General features: G+C 29.7%; 1 protein-coding gene across 2 annotated transcripts in view; it reads left to right on the top strand.

Moving 5' to 3' along the window:
* The window catches only part of LOC119669365, a 141,799-nt gene that overhangs the window by 85,654 nt on the left and 47,461 nt on the right, over window positions 1–8,684 (top strand). The window lies entirely within an intron of this gene.

Below are 8,684 nucleotides of genomic sequence, written 5' to 3'. Positions count from 1 at the left end.
TCATACCTACTAGTTAAAAAACAACTAGTTGAAGTTCATAATGTATTAAATCTTAATATTTTAAAAATACTTTAAATCTCAATAAGACCAAATCTATCTACTTCATAATAACTAGTTTAAAAACAACTAGTTAGAGTTCAAAATATATCAAATATAAATATTACAAAAAAAAAACTTTATTTTTTTCTCTTTATTAATGAGACCGAATCTATCTATTTCACAACAACTAATTTAAACACAACTAGTTGAATTTCAAAATATATTTATCGACTAATAAACATGAATATTTAACAATCAAGATTGTGGTTAGTAACTTCCCACTAAAATCTCAGATATGCATATGAAGAGTGTATTTACGCTCCAACCACAAGTATGAACATAAGTGCACTGAAATCTAATTAAATTGCTTTAATGTTGGAGAAGTCCTCATCTGGAGTTTAATATTCTCAAGAGCAGATACTAATTTTGGTTTTCATAGGCACTTCACGCGGAATACAACATCGTAATAAATAATCACAATTTAGGTTTGCGACTTGCGTACGAGCTCGACTGCTGGTAGGAATTGTCTTTGCCAAATTATGTAATTGTATCCTTTGTGCCTTGGCACGTTAACATTTGAGCTGTTTTAATCTGGTAATTTGCATAAATAAACAGGTGATAATGCTAATGAATCACTTTTTAAGACACTTCAATTGGGTTTGGTTTAGCATTGAATTACTTACCTACTATGGGTTTCTACTCACCTTCAGCGTTTCTACTTACTTTCACAAAATAAATTTCATTTAATTACTCCAACATGGAACATTGGTACTCCTATTAATCCTTTCAAAATATATGAAATGGTGAAGTTGTAGTTGTGGCTTCTTAGTCAATAGTTATGATAACACACGTGTATAGCTTATTTAAAACATAAAGCATAAGTGCATATTTTATTTTCATATACAATGTGAATGTTGGTTAGAGATAATTTTTTAGAAGTTTAGAAAAAATAAAATAATTTTATTTTTGATTTTCTTAGTCAATTGTTATGAGAGATACCAGATTTGAACGTATAAGTTGAATTACACTTTGGGTCAGTGGGTTAATGAGCACTGACTCTGATGTTCAAATTTGGCAGGGTACACATTTGGTCCTTTTAATCTTCAAAAATTATTTATGAATAATTAAATATAAGAAATAGTTCCTAGACCACTGATGATGCGTATTTGGCAATATTCGAAACAGCTGTATGGTGAGCCAAAAATTCAAGTAATTAAAAATAATAAAAATTTTGTTGTTGTAATTCACTACTGTTCCAAATACGTCCAAAATTATTTTAGTTTGATTTTTTGAAATTGATGTTATTGAAATTGATGTCTCAGGTTAAATTTGATTTTTAAATCCTTATAATTATAAATGCAATCAATGGGTTCGCGTATAGATATATTAGAAGTTAAATATGTAATACTAATTATTTATTAATAATTACTGCTAATAATTTATTTATTTATTATTAGGATAGTAACTTATATAGTATTTAGAGTCACATAGAATGCAAAAATGGATAATTTTGATACAGATGCCGGATATATGTTATACAAGAGTATCAAATTATGCACCATACCACATATGAACAGTATTTTACAAATTTATTATAAAAGAGATTATCTACCAAGATTTTGTGTCTTAAGTTAGAAAGAATAATTTCTTTATAAAACAAATTAAGTATTTCTAAATCATCTATTCCTTAACTTAGTATATGTATATTTTCTTATTTAATGAATTCGTTTAAGAGCTATAAGCTTAGTTGTCACAAAAAAAAGAGAAGGTAGGTAGATAGGTGAAGTGGTAAAAGTATCAAATTCCTTCAATTTCTCAATTATGGGTAGAAGTTTTGGTTGCAAAATTTGGGTGGGTAGAATCAACTTAAAGCAGTGATAAATGCAAGTATCTGGCTAGTACTAATATTGGAAATAACGTCGAGTGAGTTAAAGAATCTGGCTTTCAAAAGCTTAAACCTGTTTCTGGATAAGACTGGACATAGATGCAAAAGTATTTCGGCAAATATGTACAACAAAAGACTCGACACGGCAGACAGAAACAAAGTGTATTTCAGCCGGTTGATTTCTGCGATTATAGAACATTTGTTGGAAATAAAAAACTATAATTCATTAAATATAACTCATATAATGGATTAGTACTTATAAATTGACAGGTGTTTGATTTAGTAGTCCTTGGTAGAAAATGCGGTCGAAGACGTTTACATCTTCGGTGGAGAGACCAGGTGACTAACGCTATAAAGGGAATCTGTGCCACCAACTGGTCACAATATGACACTGATCTGGTTGGCTTGCTGATGCTACTCGCAGATAACAAGGACGAGTCATGTCAGTAATGGCTTGTGCTTCACATTAATAGCAGAGCTTAATAATAATGACTTCAATCGCTGATATATAAAGATGGAAAAACAATTGAAGCCATATAAATCCTTCGGAAACTACCGTATCCAGAGTTCAGAGTTCAGCAACAGGATTGCAAAAGCTGTCATTTTAAGAAAGAAGAATAATGGAAGAATCAGATTGTGTTTCTTAGATGTAGAGTGAGAGGTATTTTGTGTTGTGACCCATAGTTAGAATCAAATCAGTATAAATGGAGCCAGAGAAAAAATTCAAAAACAGGGTATTGTAAGCGGACTGGCGGACAGGTAATTTTTTTTTCTAGGCATAAGCCAGACAATTAGAAATAAAGTAGGCATTAAGGATTTATGTAATCGTAAAAGATTTCGCGCTTATATGTTTTGTGATATGTAATGTGATATAAGTTCCTTATAGCAAAGAAATTTAGTTTTCCAGTTTAGCTAATTTTACCAATCGAGGACATTTTTGAATCCGACATGGTTAAAGGTGGCTTTTAGGATGAGGGTGTCATAAACTTGAGGAATTAAGTTGAGAGAAGTCACATTAGCAAATTTCTTGATATTGTTGACAAGTTAAATTGATATACTATAGATCTCATTAATTGATATTGAAAAATCTTTAAAACAATAGCAAAAATCTTTGAAAGCTCAAGATTAAGTTGTCATGTGATGAACCTAAAATAGATGTTAAGCTTAGCAGAAATACGATTGGGATTAAAAGATTTCGTAAAAAAGACGGTTGGTTGCAGATTCTAGTTAAAAGTAATCGGTTTGTTAAAATTAAATAAGGTCAATAAAGGAGGGTGAATATTTAGAACACCTAGGTATGCTAACTACGGCAGAATAGCACTGATGGGGAGAAAAACTGATTCGGAATTAAAAGAACTTAATAGACTGAAATCAATACTGCAAAGTATAATGGGACTACTAAATACATATAGCTTGTAAACGATATCCTTTTCTAAAAATTGAGGCTATATAATAGTAGATGTACCACAAATTTTTAAAGTATAGATCAACCATAAAATTATATCTGAAAATCACTATTATCACCTTAATAACTTATGCAGTACCAAAGAAATATATTTCTATATACAAATAGTAATATGAAAATATAGAAATAGAAAATACAATATAGAAAGTTAATATAGAAGTATATTGCCATAGTATGGCAATCAATTACTTTACTAAAATTTACTAATAATGGGTATTTGTTGGCCTATGAAATGGTGGTATGGTTAGCTCAAGAATTCACTTGATTGAGAATTTAAACTTTCCTCACTTTCCTTATTCTAGAGGATTTAGTCTTATGGTACATGCCTTAGTTATTAAAGAATTTAACAAAAAAATGTTATAATATTCTTATATAAATTTATATAATAATTCACTTGTAATTATAAAAGCACTGAAAAACAAAAGTTCTTTTTTCCCTCTGTGACTAAGAAAAATTTTTCCGAAATTACTATTTACTATTACATGACTAATCAGAAAATACTGCATAATATAGTATATACCAGATAAAAGCATTACCTAGTTATTATAGTTGTGTTATGATTTGCATAGACCGTCATAAATTTGTAAAAGTTTAAAGAAATTAACATAGCTTTTTTAATGTTATCATATATAGACTATATAGAATATATATAGTAATCATAACAATACCTTTAATTTAATTTTTTTGTCTGTATTTATCTCTTTTCCAAATATCTGATATTTAAACTTTATACTTTTTCATTAAGTTAAATTTTTGTATATATAACAGTTGAGTTCTATATATAATAGTTCAGTTTTTGCTCAATTTAAGTTGAAGAGCATAATAAATAAGAAATAATAATGTATTGTAGATAACGAAGCTATGTACAAAAACAGGTAAATTTACAACAACAACTAAGTTGTATTCTGCACTGTTGGATGTTAATGTAAAGGATCTTAGGATCGTAATGTAAATTTTGGTATATAACTATTTGATATATAACTATTTGTGTGAAATCTAAATAGTTCATTTGAGAGTGAGAACACTTTCAAGATCTAACATAGTTATTCTGATTTAAATTAAAATCTTCCTTTAAATAGACTATTAGTTTCGTAAGTAACAGATTTTTATACAAATTTTAACTTTGTGTGATAATCCATGAAAATAATATTTTTTATTGATGAGGAACCTATTTGATATATACAAAATATTTTATATTAAATTAATTTGTAAAGTCCGTTTTAACAAAAGAAACTAAATTCTTAAATTCTTAATAGTACTAAATTACGACAATAAAATTATATTGTTTATTAATCAATTGAATTTTTGACTGACCATACAAATCTTTCGAGTATTGCTAAATACCCATCATCAGGGGTCTTGTAATTATTTCTTATATTTAAGTATTTGTAAATATTTTTTGAGACTGTAGATAATATAAAATGTATTAAAATGTTTTATAATTTAACATATTTCGACTTATGTTATACAATTTTCTTGTATTTTTGATTAATTATACTTGACATCATAGTTCAGTATATTTTTGTTGTATTTTACATTACATATATATAGGTATATACCTATAATACATAAATTCCTTTAACTTCTAGCAGAAGCATAGGGCCGTATATTTCCTTATTAAATCCATTAAAATATTTTTAAATATATTTTTAATCTATACACATTTATTCAAATCACAATTTTACCTAACATATCTTACAAATGTGTTCATATTTTTTTCCTTTAGTTCATCCGGTGGTTTTTACACAATAAAGGAATCCTCAGGTGTTCATAGTGGAAGTCATCGACATCATCGCCAATCACATTCTTCTAACCATATAATGGCTAGCTCTGCACCAAGTGGCACTGTCATGATGTACCCAAATCCTGTTAGAGAAAATTCGACAACTGCTTCCGGTGCTGCGATAACTTCAGCGCAGAGAACACCCTCGACTGCACCGGATATTTCCTTAAGACAACGCGCCGTTGCAAAGCTGAGAATGTTTAATTTTCACTTGAATTGGGATCTGCATATGACGCCCTGCAAACCCTGCGGGTAAGTGTGAAATAGCAAGCACAATAGTGTGACTTGCCTCAGAAAAGAAGTATGCTTAAGTCGTTTAAATGTTAACCTTTCCATGATGTTTTCTTTGTTATGACTTTTACTTTTTATGTCGCAAGAATTGTCACAATGAGTATCTGTATTTGTAGTGTCTGTGAACTATATTTCCACCAGTTTCTTAAACAAACATTAAGATGTGCAGCAGTAACGGAAGAGTTACTTGTTTGTATGCCCAACCCCGTTTGGTTGCGTCTGTGTATTGTTTTCAAGTTGTTAAGATGAGCTGTGTATCCAACTTGTGGCAACCTCAATTGTTGACTTGACTTAGTAAATGGCACGCACAACGTTGCCACAGAGCCGAGTACACTTGCCATTGTTCCAGCTAACAATAGAAATGCTTGCATTGCTGGGCACTCGATGGTTCTAATATGTAGGGAGGGACAACGACGCCGTTCAATTTTAATATAAATGAAGTTTTGCATAAAAGTTAAATTAAACTAATATAAGTATATTGCAGCAAGTGTGGCACATAAATTGCATTTTCACTTTTTTCATAGAACAAGAAAATTGCTAAACGGGTAAATTGCCAACTTTAAATTGAAATGAAATATAGTGGAAAATTAGATAGTAAATTTGGTTTATAACTTAGTCAATAAAGAAGTTCTTTCAGTATTAAATATGTGGCCACTTAAGTGCTTCCACTTGTAGATGAACAAAATATATCCTGGCAGCTTTTACTAAATATTTTCCAATTTTATTTTGGTTTAAAATATAAAACAAAAATATTTTTTTTGTGAATACAAGCAATACACTTGTAGACCTTTCATCAAGTGTATTTGTCCCACTTTTAGTACCCCATTTTAGTACAGAAATAAAATTCAGGCAAAATAAAACAACGTTGGCAGTAGGCACAAAAACTTTTAATAAACATACAACAAAAAACAAAAAAAAGAATAATAAAACACAAAATAGTGTAAAAGAGTAGAAATGATAATAAAAAACAGGAAAAAATGTAAATGGGGAAACCCATTCATATGCAAACTTTACACGGGGCTTTAATAAATTTTCATGCATTGCACAGCTTAAGCGCGTGAGAACTAAGTGTACAGTGGTTTGGTGGAGTATTGGTCCACACAGGTATGTGCCTAGTTATGTGCAACACAGCAGGTGTTATTACGTTTATGGCATACTTCCTGCCAATAAGTGTTGCCAACATATCTGCAGAGGAGCAGGAAGATAGGAGTTGGATATGGCAACCGTAGAGTGACTATTTTCTCTTTATTCCATTTTATTTTCATAATTGTGTAATACATAAAAAAATGTATGAATATTGTGTGGTGTCGGGCACAGACAATTTAAAACTTACAACACATGCTGCTGCTGCTGCTTCTTCTTGCTTTTGTGTGCAATTAATGAAGTTGTAGCAATTAAGTGCTGCAATTCAACACCTTTTTTATCGTTACATTAAATTAACAAGCAACATTTCGCTCACATAAAACAGTTCAAAGTTGATTACATGAAAAAGTCATACACAAAAAAAATTAATATAAATATAAACATAATATATAGAATAAAACTTTTGTAGAACTTTACCATTGTCCCACATCCTCGCTGCTCTCTAATCATTTTGCCGGCTTTAGCAATCCAAACAAACATTTCATAAATAATTCATAACAGCAGTACACACAACACCTCCAGCCATGTCATTGTTTATGTGCCTTACTTCCGGTTCGTTGTTTCCTTTTTACTATTTACTCGGCGAGCTTTTGTACTTTTCATGCTCATTTAGTTTTATTATACTAAAGGTTCGTATTGGCCTTTACTGCTTCACATTTACATTTACATTATTATTATATTTATGTTCTAATACGTTACGTTTGTAATTAAATATTGTAATTAAGTAATTTAATACTTAATTTAATCATATTGACAGCATAACGAGACGCCTTTGCCGCAATCGCCGCCGCGAGGATAATGAGCTTTATCGGTCCAACAGTTTTAAATTTGAGCGCTTCGAGCGTAAGGAATGCATCGAAGAACTTTCCGACTCATTGCAGAAACAGGTAAGTACCGAAAAGTAGTACGTGTTGTTTGTCCTTAACACACAGTATTTACCAATAAAAGGATAATGGCTTTAATGTGCGGTTAGAGTAAAGTAGTCGTTATTTATTTTTCGAATGGAAAAGCCATTAAGCTTTTACAAAATTTCACAGTCAAAGCTTTCGAACAAATCTTAGAATTTTGACGGTAGATGGTGTTTGGTTGAGCAATACTGCCAGCAATAAAAATTGAATTCAATTTAAAAATTAATGGAATTAATTTTAAATTCTTACTCATTTCTAATAAAATGGAAATGATTTTTTTTTATATAATTCGTAACATTACAATTTTTATGTTCACTTCTTTTTAATTTTTAGTTTTTGGTACTATAACTTAGTAATTAGTAATCAAGTTCACCTAATTAAAATTTGTTAAAATTAAGACACGTTAGTTTTCTTTCTTTATTAATTTTAATATTAATTTAAATTTATAATTATATCCAATACTCCGATAATCAACAAAAAAAAATTAAATAATTAACTAAAAAAATTTATCTCAGTAATATATGCTCCCCTTCTCTTAAAAAAAGGAGAAAAAATTTAAAAAAAATGTTGACCATAAATAAATAAATCATATCATATAAAAATATAATTAACAAAAAAAGAATCATTCCTTTCACTACATACAATAATCTCCCCATTGTTACGTATATATGCGCTTTAATAATTCTTTATTCTCAATCTTACTGAAGATATGGAAAGTCATCTGTGAACGGAGTTGTGCTGTAAGAAGAGTCTACTTTTAATATCAGCTGGGATTTCTTATTTAAACAAAAGGTTTTTACGGGAAATGTTTTATAACTTAATTATTACTTAACTTCATTGAAACATTCAACACTCATTTCATTAAATACTTTTCTTTTCCGGAATCAAGAATTATGAATTAATTTTGTTTTTGAAAAACTTTGTGTGCTTGTAGCAACGTTATAGAATTGTTCCATATCAAAATAATAATATAAGCGTAATTATACTAGGTTTTAACAGAATGTATTATTACTAACACAATTACTTAGATGGCCATAACACCACTTATTGGGTTTCGGCCTGACATAGTACTACTCTTTAGGCGCATCAGCTGCGTTTGCCCTATCTCCAGTCTTGGACATCAACTGCGGTTAATGCTCCCTCAACTTGATTACTCCACCAGAGACATAG

Source organism: Teleopsis dalmanni, chromosome 1, assembly GCF_002237135.1.
Source record: "Teleopsis dalmanni isolate 2A chromosome 1, ASM223713v2, whole genome shotgun sequence".
Taxonomy (NCBI): Eukaryota; Metazoa; Arthropoda; class Insecta; order Diptera; family Diopsidae; genus Teleopsis; species Teleopsis dalmanni.
This window is presented reverse-complemented; position numbering and strand designations above follow the sequence as displayed.